Consider the following 24,776-nt stretch of genomic DNA (forward strand, 5'->3'; position numbering starts at 1 on the left):
ACAAAATAATCCTGTCGAGCGCTAATCCTTTTTAAATAAGCAAACCTGTCTTGACAAGTGCAGTTACATTATCGTATTGTGTACCACAATGCAGTGAATCAGTGAAATTGTTCATACTATATCTCTTTTCAATTTGGACAAACAAACATTTATACTGTTAGAAATGATTTTACAAACTATATAAGTCACGTACATTATTCATACATTGAGATGCACGATCACAGGAGGGAAGCCCATAGTATTATTATTTTATGTATTTTTATTTTTTTGATATATATGCTATAATAGAAGCAAGGAGTGCAACTTCATTTGCCAAAAAACTACACAATCTTTACCGTAAACCATGTAACTCGAACAATTTTTAACGAATCAACTACACACCGGTTGTTTTCGAAAGCTAATAAAATAATTTATCAGTACCATGGATCCAGCAGTATTTCAATACCAGTCCTTAGAAGTTGACCCATTTCCAAAATTCTATTTGGTCGAACACCAGTGTCCATATAGAGATTTTCCATGTCGATCACTTAAATGTGCTAAAAGTCAATAACCAAGTCATTAAACGGTAGATAAACAGCAACTGTATCATGTGTATGCACATTAAACATTTTCCAATCGGTTACAATACTCATTATTATCGAAAAAGTATGGTAAACACCATTTTATCGCGTCTTTCATGTACAAAATATTGCCATGATAATCCCTTCATTTTGGACATCAGATGGCACAAAAACCCTAGGAAGCACATTTTGTAACAAAACACACACAAAAATATAGGACCTATTAAAATAAACGCTTACAGTGTGGCCATACCACGTGGTTTGTGACGTCATTTTGGCTAGCACGCTAAGTAGAAATTTGTCAACATTGGCCCCGCTTAGAAATTTCAAATCCACGTAAGTATCTTATTATTTACTCTTTTTTGACGAAATAAAGCGCAGGCTAAGGGAAAAGTTGAGCACTATTCCCGGTTATATAAATATTTGTCACCAGATGAGTAGTTTAGTCTATCATTCGAGGCAAATTCCTAGTTTTTACGTTACAATGCACGCAAGCACGACAAGCACATTTGAAATCGTCCAAAATATCTGTTTTATATTCCTTTTTGCAGTGAACCAATATGTGCGGACGTGATTAATTCCATATAAAATGTGTTTTGTCCGAAAAAATTACATGAAAACACCACTTAATGACATTTCTAATGTACATCAATACTTTGGCTAACACGACAAGCAACGAAATTCAAGGCAAGCACGGCAAGTCGATATTCGGCTAGAACGACTAGTTGTTATTAATTATGTTTCTGAAGCGATGTTATTGTTTCATTAGAAATTAAAACTATTAAAAATGTTATAATTACATTTTCATATAGTCACTCGCGGATAACAGGCTTATAAGTCGTGTTTATTTCATATTATGCCGTAAATTGACCTCCGATGCATTTAGATTCCAACCCAAACTATTGTTAAAACTTTCAGGCACTTCTTCTATACAACCTCGAAAAAGAATGTGTACAAACTCGTTGGTCAATATAACGTCGATGGCAAAGGTGAAGATGAACCAAACATCAAGAGCTCTTCCGATATTCGGTAATTTTGTTTGTCCGTAAAGCTTTTATTAGTCGTGCACAAACTGTTATTATGGAAATACATGTGATATGTCCATTCGGAATATTTTAAGTAAAATTTAAAAGAAAAAACACATGTTATTTCAACTGAAGTAGTGTATTTATTTGTATTTATTTCAATACTAGTGACCACGAGTTTGACAACCCTGGGAGACTGCGCGTGAAACCGAAGGCAAAAGAGGCCAAAATGGACTCGAGTCGAAATGCCGTTGCCAGGGAAACTTTAGGTGAACGGTGGGACTGTGCGAGGAGAAACGAAAGCAAGTTATTGCCTACGTACAGACTTGGACTAGACATGGAAGAAATTTGATAAGAAACCGCCTTTCTGAAGAATTCCGTGTTTTAGTAGCTTGACTTGAGCGAGATATATAGAGGATATTTGTTGGTTTCGGTAGCATATCGAATTTAATTCACGAGTGATCATAGAAATTTATATTTTCACGAGTGGCGTAGCCACGAGTGAAAATATTTTTTTCTATGATCACGAGTGAATTAAATTCGATATGCTACCGAAACCAACAAATTTTCTTTTTATTTTATGCTTATTTTTGTAGTTTTGTTAATTTTCCGAATTTGCCTCATTAAGTTTCCCCGTGGGGTGCCTCAATTTTTAGAACGCACAAAGAACTTACTACACAAGAAAATAGTTCACATCTGTAAAAAGTGTATTACTATTAAAATCAATGTTTTATTCAACATATATCTTTTTCATACTTTATACATTCAATATTATTACAAACAATAGTTTAATTTAAATTATTATGAAATTAATAGTGTTGCATATACTGGCGTAGTAATTTGTGTATTCAACTGATCTCAAAGTTACGAAAGTGCTCGCCATGTTGAACAACACTTTTACGACTTGCTGGATTAATAACACATAACTGGATTAAACAAGGAACGCAAACATATTTCAACAGTGTTTTTGTGCTAAATGGTTTCGATATCAATCACTGTCACTCTCTGCAATAAGACGGATTCGCTTGTAGTGTCGCTGTACAGGGGAATCTGCGGTTACCGCCGGTGTACGGGATGGAGATTGCCTCTGGTGATTGACTACGTTCTGTGTCTGGGAAAGGCCCATGTAAGATTCAGAGTTGTGAAAATTAAATGTTACATTGCCCTGGAAATGTGAGTTGACAAAAAATCCTCGGGCCATCGGAAAATCACTTGATGCAGGTGTGGCTGACGCAGTGGCAGTGGCTGTGCGGTTGTGCTTTTCAACTGACTGGTTTGAATGAGAAAGTATTTTTGAAATATTTTTTGACTGTTCCTTGTTCAAACTGCTGTAATTATTTAAGCTGTTAATATTTCTGTGCCCTGAAATCTGTATTATTTGATGAGCAGGAACATTCTCGTCATTCAGCTTCTGAATCAAGTGCTTTCTTGCACTGAAAAAAGTTTATTTCTATGGTAAAAATAAAATCGATATTCAACGGTACACATGACATATTACATAAGATATAAGTTGTAATTGTTTTGTGTGCTCTTGAAACACTTCAATAAATACATGGTGGTCTGTCAAGTACTGGATGTAATGGAACCGGAAAGTAGAGGAATAGTACTAGTCGAGTACAGGAGATTTTATGAATTAAAATTTTGAGTGTTGTAGCATGTAAATTGGACAAACAACACCTACTTAATAAATGGGAGGTAAGTGATTTTTATTATATATTTTAGTCTTGTTATGAAAGTAGTGTATATAATATGGGGTTTTGACCTGTATGGGGTGATTCTTGGCTCTTGAATACCAGCATCTGTTTTCATCTCGGTCATTATGCTGTATAGCTTGTTTATTCCCATGGCAGACTTCCTGAACCAGCATTGCTGTGTCTTGTTGCCAGGAGTTAAGAAGAAGGGGCTGTCTTCTGTCATCATGTCAACAGGGCGTTTGTCGGCATATAGCTTGTAGAGATGCACCGGATCTCTGTCAGGTTGTTCGGGAACTGCATATGCCCGTGGCTTGACTTTCCTATGAATAGTTAAAATGTGTGTTGCATTAAATGTTTTGTTTAAATTAAATACTATTCCAACAAAAGTGAAGTCTACTGTATATTAATAATACAAATAAGAATTATATTGTAAAAAAAGGTCTATAAATTCACTTGTGATAATAGAAAATATATATTTTCAATTGTGGCTTCGCCACTCGTAAAAATAATAATTTCTATGATCAATCGTGAAATAAAATCGATATTCTACCTTAACCAACACATATCCTCCATGTTTGTATTATTTTTACTAAAGAAAAATTCCATTTAAATATTTTATAAACAGTACCAGTTTTTATATAAATAAAAAATTATCAATTCAGATTTGTGTACAAATATATTAAAGTAGGAAAATCACCTTATATCCCTAGGATTTTCACCAGTACGGGTTTTTGTCTGACGCTCAGTGTCGAAGGTGATGAATTCTTCACCAGTTTCAAAATCGATTCCAAGGCTGACATCACCCCAGCATAGGGTGTGAATTTCCTTGCCGGTTCTCATCCCAAAATGGGTTGTACATATAAGCCACAGTGAGTGTAATAGAGCTCTTGGGCTTGATTCTCCCAGAGTTTTAGCTGCGTACATAGCTTCAATATGTTCATTTGTTAATGCCTGGGCTTGATGCGGTTTATTTCCATAACCTTCTTTTTTCAGAGCTTTTTGTTTACTTTTTAATACTTCCCTCACTTTGGCAAATTCAGGGTCATTTATCAAAGAGTGCTTGTAGTTCATGTGCCTTAAATGCCTGTCGATTGAGCTTAAAAATGCCCTCAAAGATGTGGGTTCATACTCTGATCCATCTTTTTTAGTCACACCCAACAAAAACTCGCAGACCAGAGGGTTCAATTCATGAGGAGGTATATTTCAATATTTCTTGCCTCATTTTTGTGACTTTTTAGGAAAGTTTTGAAAAGTCTGATGTCATTGTCGGTTTTCTTTTTTGTATTTAAATTTTCGTTTTCAAGCAGAAAGCTATCCACACTTACAGATCTGAAATTCCTTGTTGGTGTTGATGTTGGGTTTTGTTCTTTTTCTTCCTGTGTTGATGCTGTTACCAGTGGATGTGGGGCTGATGTTGCTGCTCCTGCTGTTGGTGCTGCTGATGTTATTTCTTGTGATTTTGAAGCGCTGTCATCATCTTGTTCATTCATTTCATTAAAAAAGTCATCAAAGTCAAAGATATTTGAGAAAAGAAGATTTATTTCATTGTTTTCCAATTCATCCATTGTTGTTAAAGAGTTAAGCAGCAGACGAAATAATTATGTTTAAGGGAGGTAAATGTGTGTTTCAGGTTCAAGTAGACTAGTCTCCCTTGAATGAAAATTGCAATTGAGGCTCACCATGGGGTTATTGGGGAAGTAGTTCCAGTATCTAACTGAAACAGTGAAAAATAACAATATTTTTCACTGTTATGTTTCACTGTTTGAAACAGTGAAATACCACTTTTATTTCACTGATATTTCTCTATAAACCACCGGAAAGCATAAAATAAAAATAATTATTCATGTGCATAGTGTGTAATTTTTTTCCGTATATAAGTTAATTGTGTCGTGTTCTGAGAAAACAGGGCATAATGCTTGTGCGCAAATTTGTCATCCCAGATTAGCCTGTGCAGTGCGCACAGACTAATCAGGGACGACATTTTCTGCTTTTATGGAATTTTTCGTTTAAATAATGTCTCTTCTTAGCGAAAATCTGGTTGAGGCGGAAAGTGTCGTCCCTGATTAGCCTGTGCTGACTGCACAGGCAAATCTGGGACGACACTTTACTTGGAAAATGTCGTCCCTTATAAGCCTGTGCTGACTTCATAGGCAAATCTGGGACGACACTTTACGCACATGCATTATGCCCAGTTTTCTCAGTACACGACACAATTGTGCTGAATATTTATCTCACATAAATAAATGCTAATGGTATGTGTTTATTGTCGCCTTTGTGAATCCGATCATAATTGCTTGCAAATAATTAATTGAAGCTTTGAACGTTGTTTTAATAACTATTTTTGTCCAAAACTGTACAATATTTTAACTGCCCTAATTTAATGCCCCATTTTATATTTCGGCATTAAGCATTGTGTGTCACATAGATAATTGAGAAATTTTGGATAATAGCAAAGTATAATATTACACAAATGCTCAATTGTCTTTGCTTTTTACGTTTGATTTGCTCAATGCAGTTAACGAACAACGAAGAGTGTTCAAGGTTTTGTTTCAGAAATTAACACAACGCAGTGTATGTTTTATAAATAATTTTAATTAATGAAACAATGTTAAATGGCATCATTGAATCACATGTAAATCACAATATAAATCACAATTGCTATATTATAACAGTAGCGTTAACAAATAATAAAATACAATAAAATGAAAAGAAACGCAACAAGTTAACATCGTGGTAAAAACAGATTCGATTCACATGTTAATTATGCTTGAGGTCTGATTATAAAGCACTAATCACAATTATAAAATTACATTTTAATCACAATACAAATCACAACTGCTATAATATAACAGTAGCATTAACAAAACATAAAAAAAACAATAAAAAGTATAATAAAAAGCAAAAAAAACGCAACAAGTAAACATCGTGGTATAAACAGATACGGTTCAAATGTTAATTATGCTTGAGATCTGATGATTTTGCTTTTATCGCAACAATTCAATCACGGGTAAATCACAAATAAATCACGGGTAAATCACAAATAAATCACAAACAGGTAAAACCACTGTATACACGTCATTTGTGCTTTTGCCCATAGTGCCTATACAGCGAACTTCTATGTTTATAGGCGACTTTGCACACATGGTGTTTTTTCCTCGCTGTGTGTTTTGAGATGTTCTCGGAGATGAGCCCGTGTTGTGGCCTTGTGGTTGCATATCTCGCACTCGATCTCTCGAGTGCGCTGTTCCCGGGCCGAGTGGGCATTTAAATCTACTCTCGTTGCGAATTCTTTTCCACAATAAAGGCAAAGATAGTTTTTCCGTCACCGTGTCCATTGCACCTGTAAGCATTCATAAGCATAATAAGCACATGTATCCTACACGTACACTCTTTGCTACTTATTTACAATAATTAACTAGTTAATGATTTGGGAAATGTGTATCTTATACATCTATAACGCTTTTTGGTTAAGACTGTTTATCACAGCTTTCTAAAGATAATGTTTATGTAGTGAAACTGCAATGTACATAATTCGAAATGTTTAGAATCGCAAGTAAAATAAGACAGCCGACTGTGATTTTTCTACTGACTAAAAGCGCTATATGATAATGACCTGTGTCTTTGTAATTGTCGTCTTGATGAAAACCCAACGCCGCAACAGTTAAAAGGTAACATCCCAGCGTGTGTTCTTTCATGGTAAACCAAATAGCGCCTGTGCTTGTACCCCTCTGGCGCATATGGCACAAATATATCGCTCTTCGGTCGTCATCATGTGTATCTAAAAACATCAAATATGTTAAATGAAATAAATAATTATGCATCTGTTATTATGTATTCACCGTGCTGTCACCATTAGAGTATTATAATCATATGATGTATTTGTCATGTGTGTTACCGTTTCAAATATTTCATCTACTTAGCCATAGATAATTACAAGACAACGGCGCATTACTAAATCTACATTTTACAACAATTTAAAACATTGTTAACAACAGTATAGTTTAATCCTTGCAATGGCCTTAACAGTTGGAAAGAACATGGACATAACCTACAGTATGATTAATCGAAAGCCAAGCTAACTGCAACTCAGATCGATATATCACTTGTTATTAATCTATGTGTGCATTGAGTATTGCTTTATCAAAACGTACATCACTATGCTACTAATCAAATATTACTTATCTAATCCTACCAAAATACAAGTGCTAATATACGTCAGCATCTGTCACTTAAAGAAAAAACGATTAAAGGAACATGTGTTGATATGTTGCGTCAAATGTTGCATTTTATATCAATAAGATCGGCTTATCGTCGACCTGAAATGGCCCACAAGTCGGCCGGGGTGACTAGAAGCCTATCCATGTCACCCTTGGGTGACTTCAAGCCGACGCTAGTCATCACCGGGTGACTATAATCGGCTTCATGTCACCCCAGGGTGACATGAATCGGCGTCTAGTCACCCCGGTTGACAAAAGTCATCCTAGTGTGACATGAATCGGCTTCTAGTCACCCCCGGATGACTTGTGGGCCATTTCAGGTCGAAAATGACACAATGACACAATCAGTTCGTTTTAACGATAGTTGAGTTAGAGTGGACTGTTCATCGAAATCAAAAAATTAAATTGAAACCTGACTCCAGAAGGGTGTGTCAGACATTCGCCACATTTAGTTGGAACTTTTTTCAGACATATAGTATCTCTGTTACATTCCGAGGATTGTTCTCGGTGAAAGTTTCAAATTTGTTTATAGCACTTGTGCAAGACAGCATCGCAGTTATTGTCCGACATTATATTTTTGTGTTTACTGTGCCGGACCAAGAAAATGTTTTGAAATTCTAATTAAATTTGTGTGTATTACCACAACAATAACATCGCCTCAGAAACATAATTAATAACAACTAGTCGTTCTAGCCGAATATCGACTTGCCGTGCTTGCCTTGAATTTCGTTGCTTGTCGCGTTAGCCAAAGTGTTGATGTACATTAGAAATGTCATTAAGTGGTGTTTTCAGGTAATTTTTTCGGACAAAACACATTTTATATGGAATTAATCACGTCCGCACATATTGGTTCACTGCAAAAAGGAATATAAAACAGATATTTTGGACGATTTCAAATGTGCTTGTCGTGCTTGCGTGCATTGTAACGTAAAAACTAGGAATTTGCCTCGAATGATAGACTAAACTACTCATTTGGTGACATATATTTATATAACCGGGAATAGTGCTCAACTTTTCCCTTAGCCTGCGCTTTATTTCGTCAAAAAAGAGTAAATAATAAGATACTAACGTGGATTTGAAATTTCTAAGCGGGGCAAATGTTGACAAATTTCTACTTAGCGTGCTAGCCAAAATGACGTCACAAACCACGTGGTATGGCCACACTGGCTTAAAGCGATGGCAACATCGAAAATTATCTCTCATGGGAAAACTCACAGTTATCAAAACATTTGCTCTTCCTTAACTTATCTACCCATTTTCTGTACTCCCGAACCAAACAAAATATATAATAAATGAAATCAAAACAAACATATTTGAAGCCTTTATAACGCTCAAAATCACCGAAAATGTCGTAAAGTATTTCTTACAATAAAGTTAACACCTAAACAATCAGTGTTCCTTAGAGCAATAGCCACAATTTCAATGCTAGATGTGGTATGATTACATAGATTTTTGTAGATACAAAATGCTCGTGTTTATTTATTTGTGATACAATTAATTCCATTTTAATTTCCCGCGAATATATTTAGTCATACGACACGCGAACACCATGTTTGTGTTCACGTGTCGTATGAATAGATATCGTTACGGGAAATTAAAGTGATATTATGGGCATCTTACAGTTTATAGGTGTCTATCGCAACCGTTGTTTATTTTTGGTGTTTTTTTTTCGTATACACTTATATTTATGCATCAACATACTCAAACAGTTTTCCGGAAAGAGAATAATAATGCATTTGATTAAATCATCCGTACTTTCGTTTTGACAACTGACGACAGAAATGATGCAATTTACGATGTGAATCTAAATCTAGTTTTAGTGCATATTCGTTCATACGACACACAGACACTATTTTGTTTTACGGATCATTTCAGCTTAGAAGACTGGGCGAGTCCTGTAAAATATTGAGGGGGGCATTACTCGAATGAAAACAAGATGGCAGTATAACACGTTTAAAACAGATGGATTTGTTCTGGCCGAAGACAACTATTCATACGACCAACTTTTTAATTTTTGCATAGCTCGTCAAATTGATTTCTTTTCAGATTTACTTCAGAAAAAATCTACTTATTTCATAACTCGAATGCCAGAGCTATACATATGTTTATAAGGAGAGTTAATCTGAGATCCGTTGTCATTAATAATATTTGAAATGGCATGTTTAGACGAAGATTGGTCTATAAAGTGAGTTCCCAATTTTCTACATAATTAACAATTAAATCGTTCTTTAAAATGTTATTTACTCGGTCTTCAAATTATGAAGACAAGGTAGTTGCCATAATCCAACTCCCAGCTATTGAACCTCCGGGTCGCGGGGAGTTGCAACTGCTTACGGCATTTTACCTATAAAACGCTTTGAAAAGACCATAAAATAACAGGACTGACTTTGTCATATCAACAAACATGATCTCTTAATCTATGAATGCTACCGAAAAATTGATGAAACCTATGAGCGTACAGTATACTGTTAAAGCGAGATTATACGTTTTTTTTTATAAAAGTTAAATTGTAATATATTGATAAAAGTATGTTACAATAACACAAAAAGGCAAGAAAACTTATACATTGAAGACGAATTTCATAAAATTGCAGCAAAAGACAAATTTGCGCCCCGAGCCGACCATATTTTCCTACAATAACCGAAGCATTCGTCTTTTTATTAGGATCGGAGTTAGTGTTCGTGTGTCGTTTAAATATATATCGTTGCAGAAATTTGAAATAAACCGTTAAACTAAATTTAGATTCACATCGTACATGCATGATATACATGCTGGCGAATTCGACTGTACAGCCTTTTTCGATTTCAAAATTAAATATCTGGCTTATTTCCCATTTTTCGACGCATGTTTTTCTTAACTTTTATTATAATTAATGGTGAAATATATGTATAATAAGTTTTTTACACATTTTAAATAAATTCATAATTTTTTGACAAAATCGTATTATCTCGCTTCAACATCACAAACTTTTATTTTAGAGTGGTGGCACCTATTACCGAACACTTAAGCCAACAATTACAATGTTCGGTATTAGATGACACAACGCAAGAAAACTTTAATTCTATTATAGTAATTTAAGTATATACTTTATTTTGCTTTTAGGTAGGTCTTTTGAAATGCAACGATACATCCGTAATAAACGTTGGAAATCTACGAGTTTTGCATTGTTTTACCGAACACGGCATCTATTACCGAATATAGATGATTCTATTACCGAACATTTCACAGTTTTTAAAAAAATAACATCTCCCACCTGAAATAAGATCTATTTTCGTAATATTTTTATTCATTGGTGATTAATACAACATTTCATATCATAAAAAAGTAATTTATTGGTGATTAATACAACATTTCTTATCATAAAATAGTAATTCATTGGTGATAAATACAACATTTCTTATCATGAAACAGTAATTGTATTAACAAAACATCAAGTTTTTTTTATCAAACGCCGAGGATAAAGACTCAACAGTATTTGCACTCGAAAGGCACATCATCCAGGTAGTCATCTTCGACACATTCCATATGAAACCTTCGATAGCACATTGTGCACTCAATGTACACATCATATAAACGCTCACAAGCATAGCAGTCTGCTACCTTAATGCCTTCGTCATCAGAAGAATCCTCAATTGCCTGAAGAATTCGTGCTCGCATTTCCAACCTCTTTCGTTTTTTCTCGCGTGCGACGTTGATCTTCTCTCTTCGCTTTTCATCTTGCTCAGCTTTCTTCTTTTCTTTCGCCTCTTCACGCTCTTTGCGTTTCCGTTCCCGATCTGCCTGGCGCTCCATTTTGGCCTTTTCCTCGGCCTCCTTATCTAAACGTTTCTGTTCAAGAATTTCACGAAACTTAGCCCCAGTTACAGCTTTGGGTAGCGGTGTATGTTTCGCTTTGTTTTTCTTTGTTTCTTGTACTTTTGGTATGACTAATATTTTGCTCATCGGTGATTGCGATGCGGGGTTTACGTTTGAGCGAGACTCGGTTGTCGATTCTCTTGGTTCACATGGTGCCCCTTGGATCATTTCATCAGAACTATGCGGTATGTCTGCGTTGCCGCGATCAGAAGAAACTGAGGGTTGAACTGCATTAGCAGAAATGTGCGGTAAGTCTGAAGTGCCGGCATCTGGCGAAGCCTTGGGTTAAGCTGCACCCATTTCTGTTACAGTGTCCTTAGCGCTGGTGTAAATGTTGCTTGGGTCCAGTTTAACAGAACGTAATACAACGTCGGGGTTGAAAGGAAATAGTCCGGCTTCCTTAAAGCCATTGACGGCAACATCCACGGTTGTACTGCGGTCCCAAGCCTTGCGAAACACAGAGGCAAATTTGTAACATCACCGATATTTTCAAGCTGCCATTCACGAACAGACTGTTTCCAATTGCGCTTCAGTGACCCAAACAAACGCAAATCCAACGGCTGAATGACATGGGAAGCATGTTCAAGTAGACAATACAGTTCTATTCTGTTGGATCTGCAGATGTCAGACGCTTGCATGGTGACATGGGTCTTGTGACCGTCAAGAAGGAGCACTGGCTTCTTTACTTGCCTTTTATTAATCGAGGCTACAAATACGTCCTTCAGCCACGTCGCAAACACCTCGGAGTCAATCCAGCCGTTTTCAGATCTTCCAAATGCTGCATCTTCAAATCCTTCGAGGGGTTTGTACGTGAATCGTTGACCAGGATAAATAATCATTGGCGGTATATAGTGTGCTGTTGCGCTTACAGCTGCCATGACTGTAAGCTGTGACTTGTCGCTGTTTTCGAAATGGTAGACTACCGGTGCTCCGCGGCAACCAATTACCTGGTTTCCCTTGGTACATAGGGCAAACCCGCTCTCGTCTGCATTATAGATCCTGGATGGGTCTTTAAGGAGGTCACTGTCACCAAGTTCAACCTCAATGTAGTTACGGAAGTCCGTGAACCATTTCATTACCTTTTCTCGTGTGACAAGGGCGCGTTCCTTCCCTATTTGGATTGTAGTTCGCAGGCTTAATTCGGGATTGCGTTTGAAAAAACCCTTGAGGCATTGTTTTCCAGGCCTGTTGTCCTTAAACGGATTAGGACGACCGTCTGCATCAAGAATCTTCTTTACCGTTGAAGCAAGCTCTTGAAGGGTGCGTCCGTAGCCAATGCGAGACATACCGACAGCCCACTGCACGATACGTTTTTCCTCTGTTAGAGAGAGAACAGGCTTCACCCCACAAGAATGATTGTTATACTTCCCTTTCAGATGGTCATGTATCGTAGTTTTTGGTATGCCATACTCAGCAGCTGCATGATTCAAGGTGATGCTTTTACTTTTTACCAATTCTACAACCTTATCTAGGGTGTCAGTATCATACTTTTGACGTTTCTTTGCACCAATATGCCGACTCATGAATTTCAAAAATAATTCGCGTTATTTCTAAAACTATTTAAGGTTTAAAAAATTATGTGTGCTAGATTTTTTTAATATACTTTAATATGGATCGTATATAACATAGATTTTATGTGTTTAAATCTATATTTATTGAGTGAAATTGTGTTAAGATAGCTTTATTTTCAAAACTAACATCATTCAAAACAAAATTCGGAAATAGATTCCCAAACCATTTTGAGTGATTGTATTACCGAACACCTTTATAACTTCAACAATATACCTTATCGAATGCTATTTACCCTCCTAACATTCCGCAAAATAACATGTGATGTCATTGTTTTAAACAAATCAAATAAATATAAGCAAAAACACACAAAAGAAAGATAATTACGTCACAAAATATGACGTCATCGGTGTTATAACATTTAAAGCAGCTTGATAATAGCGATATTTGTAAAGTGTTCGGTATTAGATGCACGTTCGGCATTAGATGCCACCACTCTAATATTATGGCATCGGTAATTATAGCATTTTGGTAATCAACACATAATTCTGTATAACATCGACTTATCCCGGGGTTAATCAATTAGAATCTAACGCCTTGGTCAAGATCCGATGCAATGTTTTTCTTGTAGATTCTTTTTGCACCCTAAATCAGACATGCAGCAATATAGATAATTTTTGACCCATGGGGGTAAATACCCCCAATTTTTAAAGCATGGTGGTAAATTGTCAAATTTTGCATTGCTTGAAGGGTAATTTGCTAAAAGTAAAACAAGAATAACGCCGAGTTACAGACACACTACTTTTATCATGTTAAACACAATAAACCATCAACTATGTGTATTCCTTCATAGTTGTAGGTTTCTTGTGTGTTTTTTGTTTTTAAACTGTCCTTGGTTTATAGGCCCATGAGCCATGAAAAACTTTCTTGCCAACTGTCAACAATTGTTTTATAATCTATCTATATATACTGTCCAACTCCCCTTTCGAGTATTATTGACAGGTAGCGTTTAGCGTTTAAGTGTGTCCTTTTTGATTTTGAAAGCAGAGAAAATTAAATCATTCAGTATTGGCAGCACAGGTGGTTAGCGTGTGGCTATGATATTAATTAGTGAAAACATCATTTTGAATGATAAATAATCATATTATAACGAAAAATTAACTTTTATGAAAAAAAATCACTATCAAATATATATATATAACAAGGTATGCAACTCAAAATCACCCCAAAACAGGGTGCATCGCTTTGAACAGCCATATCTTCATCAATTGTGCAGCGATTTTCACGATCTCGGTCTTATTCAACGCAGAAATGAATTTCCTTTCTGGAAATGTATATGTCTTGCAATATTTTTTACAAATGCTGGGTCAACTTTTAAGAAATAACACGATACACAACTCGCATGACCCAGTTGACAATGATCATGCAGTCTTTAAGACTGAAATCTTCACGGAGTAAAGGGCATCTTCCCTACAAAGTCCATGTACCTCGATACCATAATTCAATAAAACGTATGAAAAAACATTATTACCGTTCTTGTCGTTACATTATGCATCAAGACTAACTGTCCAGCGCCGTTTGAAATTTTTGTTTACATACATTTCAACTAACTGACATTTTAAACACACGAGTGATTTCATTGGTTCAATGCGGAGGTGTGTCTTTACAACTGGAGATTTCATTCATAAAGACTCTCGAAAATTAACGATCACAGAACTGTCTATGCTTTACCGGACGAACATATATTACATATGTCTTTGCATAAACAAACAAAAATATATACCAGATATTAAATAAACGTTTAAAGAGTGAAAACAAATATGGCAAACGTCAGTAGTACGTTTAGGAATGGCAAACGTCAGTAGCAAACATATGCAAACGGCAGTAGCCGAATAAATGCAAGCGTTTAATTAAATGAAATACATGTGAAACAATATAATTTATGCTAATTTAGATTTAAATTAGATATAACAAGTTAAGATTGATGTCATTAATTAATGCACGACATATATACATTCATATACATATTAAATGGAAATTTGCGCCGAAGTGTTCTCGAAAACCAGAGCAACACACAAAACGCGTGATATACCGATCGAAAGCTATAGGCATGCCATATTGCCTGCACTAGGTCGTATGAAAGTCAGAGGATGATCAGCAAAGATATTGGGAAAAAAACCTACCTTGCGCGGCTGTTTGTTGTCATAAAATGACTACTGACGTTGAATTTTGTGGTCACGTGACAGTTTTTGTTCATTCACAGTGCAACTTTTGCCGTATAAAAAGAATCAATTTTACTTTGAGAAGTCATTTGGTTTGGCTTCGAAGAAGCCATGCTGAACTCTTCATGTAAATAAACACATAAGCGCTTGACTGTCTGTTAAAAAAATAATACTAACTTAACCATGCGTCTAGATGATACAGAGTATACATACCGATTGGCTAACTATTTCTCAATCCAGCGCACAAATTAGCTCTATTTTTTTACGATAACCAGTCTCATATTTTGGCGAAAGACAATCGGCTGTTTATATTTTTTGTTTACGTTGTACGCAGAGCATTTACATCATTTGCCTAAGTCCAGATCGGCTTGCTTAAATGTACGCACGGAAATGATAAATTGAGCGTATTTTGATATTTCTAATGGGTATATTACGCTGATACGCAGCTTATCTAGAACACTGGACATGACCAAACTACGTAAGCCGGTAAGACATTGCAAATGACAATTTTAACAGGCAAACCGTGAAATCCAATATCATCAGACTGACTGTCCAGTAGTTTTTTTGTTTCCATTTCCAATGTTTGTAACCTCTTTGCAGTTTTCACATCAAAATAACTTTTATGCTCCCCGAAATATTTCAGGGAGCAAATAGTTGCCAGTTTGTAGTTCCTTACTTCCTTCCGTCACACTTTTGTTACCGTTTCTCATAGCAACTTAAATACTTTACCGATCTCTTTCATATTTGGCATGTAGGTACCTTGCATGGACTTCTACCTTTTGATGAGGTCACTGGGGTAAAGGTCAAGATCACCAAGGCTAATAATATACTTTTCCATCGCACTTTTGTTACCGTTTCTTATAGCACCTTCAATACTTTACCGATCTCTTTCATATTTGGCATGTAGGTACCTTGCATGGACCTCTACCTTTTGATGAGGTTTGAGGTCACTGGGGTCAAGGTCAAGGTCACCGAGGCTAATAATATACTTTTTCCGTCACACTTTTCTTACCGTTTCTCATAGCACCTTCAATACTTTACCGATCTTTTACATATTTGGCATGTACCTTGCATAAACCTCTACCTGGGGTCAAGGTCACCGAGGCTGATAATAGATTTTTTGAGGTGCTTATTAACATATATATTGACAAAGCGCATCATCGGGAAGCATCCATCAGTTTCACTGATATTCTTGTCATGAACAGTGTGTGTTTTGCGAAAATATTTATCAGAAACTACGTAATGCGTGAAACAATCGTACATTTTCGGTGACATTCAAGTGTTATAACTACAAACCAGGAGTGCCTTTGACAAATGAAAATATGTAAAGGGGTTAATGCCAAATAAAAAAACTGTTTTGTCAGATAAATGCATTTCCCACCCACCAACGTCACCAAATACGAACGTAAATTTCAATTTAAATGGTGTAAAGGGCGTCCAAAGTATTTGACACAAACTTGAGATTCCTCATTCTACTGGAGGTAAAATGTAATCTATAAAGTAACAAGGGCTGTTTGTAAAACATGCATGCCCCCCATATGGGCTGTCAGTTGTAGTGGCAGCCATTGGGTGAATACGTTTTTTGTCATGCGACCTTGACCTTTGACCTAATGTAAGTTATCATCCTGAAACCATTGTACTATTTCGAGTCACTGTGACCCTGATCTTTGACCTAGTGACCTGAAAATCAATAGGGGTCATCTGCCAGTCATGATCAAGGGGGAGTGTTAATAAATTCATGTGCGTTTTTTAGGCTCTGGTGTATTTGCGAAGACAAACATACACAAAGGTGCATTTGTATGTACACACACTGGTGAAATACTCAGTGGTAAGGAAGGGAAGGCACGTTTGAAAGCGGGCCATGGCCCGTGCTACTTGTACTTCTTCAAAGCCAATGGAAAATACTTATGGTAATTACTTTATCTAACATCTTAATTTCCTTTCTTCCTAAGTAACTATAATATAGGTCTAGGATAACGCTGATTGGGGATCTAAGCCACAATCCGCATTTTAAACTGACCTTGATATAGTTTTTTATCTTACACGTATAACTAGATGTCATCTAACCATCTCATTTTGAAGACCTTGCTTTACATTCATTATTTTCTTATTTCTAATTATTTATAGTTTCAATGTGTTTTATAATTTTAACTTGCATAATGAAAATAGTGCCCTAAAATTGCAGTATTATTTGTATGTATTATTGTGACGAACTTGTTTGGAAGTCTGCGCACGCCATGTAAATTGGTGGGCCCTATAATTTGAAGTGAAAGCGATTCTGAACGATGACCAAATTTTAGTCAACGTGGTAACCATGAAATGGCTGCTACGCATGTGTGATATTTATAATAAGAACCAAATTATGACATTTTGATTAAAACCTGGCAAGTTGGATGGAGTGATAGATTGATGTCTATTTCTTTTTTGTTTGCTACAAAAGTACTACTCCTCGTAAATTGCTTTTCCGAATTTGACAAAACTTGCCAGGATTGATCCCTACCAAGTGTAGTTTTCCATATTGACAGGAGGTTGACCTGGTGTGGAAGGTCAGGTCACTGTTACTAAAAATAGAATAAACTTCAAACTTATATAACTAGAAAATTACATGTCTGAATTTGATGAAACTTTGTAGGACTGATAGATACGACACACGAACACTAAAATGGTACCATGTTAAAACCATAATAAAAACGAGCATTTTGTATCCACAAACGTCTATTTTACCAGACCACATATGGAGTTGAAATTTCGACAATGGCCATAAGGAACCATGATTTTTAATTGTTTAGCTTTATTTTACGAAATATTGTACGAAATCTTTGTTGATTTTTAGTAGTAACGTTACTTTAACTTCAACAAAAAAGTCAAACCAAACAGAAGACTAAACAATAAATTTTAACTTTGTTTAAACGCCCAACATGATTTATTACTTGAGTAAGAACAGGTGGGACATGAATGCCGACAGATCACTAACAATACTGGTACTTTTATCTGCAGGAGCAATGTTGGTGCTACCTTGGAAGGTGTCTGTCTTCTGGCAACCATAGTGGTCTGCAAGAGTTTGCATTTTCCCCTGTTAGAATTGCAATATTCTTTTAAATTAAGCATTAAAACCACTAACTAGGATTTAGATTGTATATCATAAGTGACATAATACAGATAATCATAGTAAAGTGCAAGAATGCACCTATTTATATATATTCATTGAGTTATTTTCGGTAAATTAAATAATTTGCAAAATGAGTTTAGGACAAACACATAGCAGGATTATCTCTATTGATAATAAGTTCCTTGCCATAGCCAACAAGCTCAGTCCTTGGTGGAAGGACACTTAGTGCCTCCAGTACAGCTGACTGCTCGCTGAAGGCTTCCTGAATTTCCTGAACCAGTTGTTCTACGAGTGTGATACCAAAGCCATCGAGGAAAGCTATAAAGTATACAAAAATGATATGGATATATTGACATAACATTCTGAACAAATTTATTATGAAATGTATCCTGAATACATAAAATATTCTGAAATTTTACCTTTTGGATCCTCTGTACAAGTGTCTCGCATCCGTCGTGACAACGAGGCCCGGTTTTCAATGGTTGAAAGCAGTATAAAGAAGTGAAACTCCAGCTGCTGGAGCAGTATTGAATTTTCATTAAAAACAATTAGTTGGTCCTTTATTTAAGGCAAGTGACCGATTGCCCAAACAGTACAAAACAGCACAATACAAACCAACATAAACACAAAATATGAATAAAGCTGGGGTCACCGCCTTGGAACGGTCAATGCAAAGCATTGGGGGTTTTAACCTGGTTATAGAGCGCTCAACCTCACACTTGGCCCAGCAATATTCATAATACATTTAAGTGTAAATAAAATTTAACGTCATAGCATTGTAACTCAAATTAAACAATAATAAAAGGAAAATAAAACGCATTCAATTTAATTACTATTTAATTACTCAATTGCATTGAAGATACAAGAGTAACAGAGTTACAACTTTTTGACGAACGATCAAATAAAACTATTAACAATTGTCAACTACATTCCTTCTTTATAGAAAAAGATTTGAAAATATAGCGTCATGGAGTTAATATCTCAGATAATCATCGCGCAAATACAGGAAGAAGCAGCAATAATGGGTGTAAAAGTTCCATATTACATAGCTTGGTTGTTTATGTGACTGCTAAAAAAATAATAATTATTAAATCAAACAAGAAACGCCTATCAGAGAGAAAATATAAATAAAATGGAACGTTCTAAACCCGATGACCTATGCATGTAGATTACAACTGGGAAAGTCGGTCGTATGACGTCACAAAAATCCATATTTATATTATTTTATTAAGGTCATTTACTTTCCTAATAAATTTAGTTAAACAACTATTTTGTGTTTATTAATAAAAAGTAAAAAAAAAGACAATTGCACAAATTCAGTTGTAAAATTTCTATAATTAATTCTATGGGAGACAAATTTATGATATTATAGATGTTTTAATCACCTGAACTCTAGACCTTCAAAGTTTCCTTCTCCTAGCTGTCTGATGATGCCTTGGAGTTCATCAATGGTGACATCAACCCTGCTTTTTAAGGAGGTGAAGAATCCTTTGTCCTTTTGAAGGTAGAGGGATAGATTGTTCACTGGTTTCAACGCATCGGTCAGCAGGATTGTCATAACCAGCCGTATGTCTGTTGCTCTATTGCGAATCCCTGGAACAAATGCAATATAATTGAATTCAAACACAAGGCTTATAACTGCAAATCTAGTATAAAATCATCATCTCTGCATCTACTATGAAGGACAATTAAACTGCCGAAAAATTGCTAATTTGATGCCAAACTGTTCCAGTTACTTAAATGTGACAATAACAATAATATGCATGCAGCATAAAACTGTAGTAAACAACTTTAAATAAATTAATACAAATCTTTACATAGCAAGGATAGCCATGTACGATACGCAATACTAAAAAAATAATGCATTTATACTTTACCTTCAACCTCTGGTTCCATTGAAATTATTGAGTCTAGAGTATCCAGGATGCACTCATAGCGGCTTATGAATCTTGAGCACGCTTGCAGGTGTGACAGCCACCTGTGTAATCAAATGCATATCAGTTCATGAACAATAACTATGGAAATATGAGAGAAGAATACAACATATGTTTATCTGTTTTATTAATTTCATTTATCCCTAATTCATCAACAAAACTCTAAAAAAGAATTTAGTTTAAACTTTTTAAATTAAGCTCAGTTGCCATGTAAGCCATAAACTTGTTCAGACACTCTCGAGTCCGTTTCCTTGGTAGTTCCAGTCTAGTGTGTGGTGTCGTTTGGAACTAAAGTATTCACCAGGCAACACACATATTCAATACTGCTAAAGACAAATGTTTACATTGTGCTTGCAGCCCTAACTAACGGCACTGGCTTCTCGTCGCACAACTCTTGCGTGGCTACAAACACTGCGTACTTCTTTGGGGAATAGTGGTACACTTTCCACAACGACACCAACAGGGACTCGACTTTTTGTAGAGTGTCTGTTTTCTTGACAATGTGCACAATACACAGCGCAAGTTTATGACTGGGCAAAGTCAGAAGCTAGTTCTTTATTTGTTGTTGACGACACATAATTGGGGAACTTACTGCCTAGATGATCTGAGGCACTCTGATTGTCAGTTAATCCCATACGATTGAAAAGATCTTCTAGATTCTTGGTGTACACCCATTTCTTTTGAATGAGAAAAATCAGGGATTGGATCACAATTCTTAAGTATTGTCTATTATCGCTTGTTTCTTTTTGAATTTCACATGGTTTATTTAACACTGTTAATTTGAGGCTGTATGTCATCCCCAGATAAGTTTAATGCCCTTTCATGCCTGGCAGTGGCCTGATGTCGTTGTAGCTTCTCAATGGGTGATCACCCAGATTGGCCTCTACAGTTATAAATGGCCCTTCAGAAGTTGAACCACATGCAGGAAAAATACTGCAATACTTGCATGTATACCCGCCTTTTACATAACTGAAATACAGCCATGCAAACTGTCGTTCCAGTTTAGCAAAATTTCGCTTCTTTTCTGCTTTGCTGCTGCTCTGTTCACTACAAAAAGAAATAAAAAAAATGCAATGAAGGGAATAAGAGTAAACCATTTTAGAAATCTTGTAATAGTAATAATAAAATGCAACACACATGAAACATAGTTCACTTATTTACTTACAAAAACTTTTGTTTATTCAGATCATCTATAACAAGTGTTCAATCATAAATATCTTGAATCATTTCTCTATATAAAGATATTCTATACTTCAGTTTATATATTATGCAAACAGTATAATATGTTGTGTGTTGATAGTTTGAACTTCTTTAGTAAAGTATTCGGTTAACCGTTCATTTGTTAAATTCAAAAGCATACTTTATTCCCTTCCAAAAAGTGAGCCTCACCAAAGGGAAGTACTGCAAGTAGAAACATTGTCAGTCTCTGGTGCAGATGTCTCCTCTACTTCAAATTCTGCAGAGCTTTGCATACCTTTGGGCATGGTAATTTTGACTGCAGAGAACATTCATCTGTAATGAATTAAGAATAAAGATAAACTATCAATTTCATAACCAAGGGTTTCAACAAAACCAACATTGAAAATGTTGAAAATAAATTATTTATGATTGGTTCGCAACTCACCAAGGGGGTAGTTTGCAATCGCTATCTAAAGCCACGTGAGCCTGACCCTCATCAGCAGTGCCACATGTGTCTGGGAGGTTGTCACTTGATCTGAAACATTGGAAATTGTCACTGCAAAAAAACATATATATGTTATAAATTAAGAATAAAGATAATCGAATAACTTCATAATAAAGATCTTTAAAGAAAAACAAAAGCATTGAGATGCAAATCTCCAAAAACATTATTATTATTAATGATTGGTGTGCAACTCACTCAGAGGGTAGTGTAAACTGGCTATCTAAAGCAACGTGAGCCTGATCCTCACCAGCACTGCCACATGTCCCTGGTAGGTTGTCACTTGATCTGAAACATTGGAAATTTTCACAGCAAAGAACATATATAGGTAATGAGTAACACATAAAGATAACAAAATAAATTCATAATCAAGATCTGAAAATAAAAATGACATGTGAACATAAACACAAGTGACCATTACGACAAATAACATTTTAAGAAGTACTGTCGGCGTCTGTGACAGAGAATTATAACTATATAGATACATTAATAATATTATAAATATTCTTCAATATTACCTTTACAAAAACACAAGGAAACATTAAAGTGATATTATGGGCATTTTTCACTGGTGAATTTAGATGAAAAGAATTAACAGGTCAAAAGAGTAAAATAAAATGTGGTTACTGACCAATTATCTGCAACTCATCTCGCTACCAGTTGTTTATAAAAATGTATTTTATATTATATATTTTACGTGACCCACCCAGTCCTGTATGCCGAAATGATCCGTAAAACAAAATGGTGTCTTTGTGTCGTATAAACAAATCTGCACTAAAACTAAATTTTGGTTCACATTGTACATTCGTGATCAGTTGTCAAACGAAAGTACGGATGATATTCAAATGCATTTTTTTTCTCTTTCCGGGATATTGTTTTAGTATGTTGATGCTGCATTAAGAAAAATAAGTGCATATGAAGTGAAAACACTAAAAATAAACAACGGTTGCGATAGACACCTATAAACTGTTAGATGCCCATAATATCACTTTAACTGTCCTTTAAATTCAACTCAATTTCATTTTCAACATCCACCGACACTGATAACAATTTCAAAATTCGACCTTTTTTCCTCGTACATTTTTACGAGCGAATTCAACCCTTAAAATCTTGCTTCTAGGCTGATGCAGGCCAATGCTCGCCTTGTGTTGGGGAGAACAGCCAACGAGATGTGGCATTTTTTCTGTTGGGAACGAAGATGGTTGAGAATAATGGCAAAGTAAGTTGGGTCACGATCAATAAAGCTCGAGTACTTGATGTTTGAGTTTTCAACTGTTGATTTTGTTGCCTTTCCTTTAATTTGTCTATGTACTCGTTGCCTTTTTCATTTATTCTATTTTCAGAAACTGAAGGATGACCAAAAACAAGATCAATGAGCAATCTCATGTCGTCACCGAACTTTATTTTATATGGGGTGTGACCAGTAGCAGAGTGAACAGATGACCTATATGTCATTTAGTAGAAAGGTACATATTGATCCCAATCATCACGAAAGTTTGATACAAACGAAGTCAACATGCTAGTTATCGTTATGTTCGTCCTTTCTGTACCGCCATTTGATTGTGGTCGATATGGTGTAGTTCTGGTTTTCTGAATACCAAAAAGATTACACAATTCTTTAAATAAATTGGACTCGAACTGAACACCTTGGTCGGTATGAATTGATAATGGCATACCATTGTAATACCTTTTTTATCAAAGCATTTGCTACAGTAACAGTTTCAATATTTGGCAATGAAACACATTCTATCCATTTTGGAAACTGGTCAACGACAACCATCGAATATTTATTTCCTTTTTTCGTAAGTGCAAAAGACCCAACAAAATCTATAGAAATTCTTTCCCATCTAGCACCACAATTAAACTGTTTCATTGGGGCTTCATTTTCACTTGAGGGGACTTCCTCTTGCACAAATTGTACATTTATTACACCACGTTTCAACATCTTTCCGCAATCCTATCCAGAAAAAAACTTTTCCTATTTTGTAAAGTTTTCTTAACACCTAAATGTCGAGCAGTAACATTATCGTGTAACTGATACAAAATGTATTTCTTGAAACTATTAGGAACAACTATTTGTAAATCAAACAAACTGCTATCATCATGTTCCCATTTTCTGTACAACACCTCATTTTCCAAGAACAATGAATACCATCTATACCACAGATACTTATCAGGGCATTTATCACTAACATCGATTCAATTTGTTTAAATACCACTTTCTAACCAGTCTATTACAACACAAATTATAGAATCCTCCTTTTGTAGCCTTGTCAATTCCTTTAGGTCTAAATTCTCCAAGTCAATAGTATTAAATCTCTAACTGACTGAATCCTCTTGAATTGATTCAGTTTGACAACTAGTTTCACGTGCATTAAAATTACTACTACTTTCAACGGGGATGACATATACACTACACACATTTGAATCGGTTTTCTTGCAATATGTGTTATCAATACACTCTGGTGATTTAATCAGCTGTAAATCTGATAAATCATGCATTGCAACAACACTGCATGATTTTTTTATACTTGTCAGTGTGTTCCACTTTCTTTATTTCTCTTAACCTGTTCCAAGTCTGGCTTTGGTGTAACTTTGGAGTGTATCTTTGACCCAAAACTGGTCTCCGTATCACCAGAACTTGGTTCCATAACATTCCTTACAAACAAAGCACAAGTACACACAACCATCATAACCAACGGATCCCTCAAAATGAGCAAACACAATATTACCAATATGAGTGGTAACAACTTTATCTCACTAAAAGACTTAACGCTATGCAAAACGAACTCGTTAGTCTTGGAATCAACAGAACTCTTAGTCACATTCGGTTTTAAATGTGTGCTAATTCTAGCACAAGTCTTGTTTTGTTCCATAAACCTTGATTCAATTCTCTCACAGTACAAACAGTTCCTATCACAACAAGGTCTACGACTTAGTGCATCACAATTTGAGTGCAATTTCCCTGGT

General features: G+C 35.6%; 1 long non-coding RNA gene across 1 annotated transcript; it reads left to right on the forward strand.

The window, feature by feature from the left end:
- Nucleotides 1-662: 662 nt before the first annotated feature.
- Nucleotides 663-1,942, forward strand: LOC127861131 (uncharacterized). The gene is made up of 3 exons (XR_008040088.1): nucleotides 663-896; nucleotides 1,479-1,589; nucleotides 1,754-1,942. It is a non-coding gene; the product is annotated as an uncharacterized LOC127861131 (long non-coding RNA).
- The last annotated feature ends 22,834 nt before the right edge of the window (nucleotides 1,943-24,776 follow it).

Source organism: Dreissena polymorpha, chromosome 15 (assembly GCF_020536995.1).
Source record: "Dreissena polymorpha isolate Duluth1 chromosome 15, UMN_Dpol_1.0, whole genome shotgun sequence".
NCBI lineage: Eukaryota > Metazoa > Mollusca > Bivalvia > Myida > Dreissenidae > Dreissena > Dreissena polymorpha.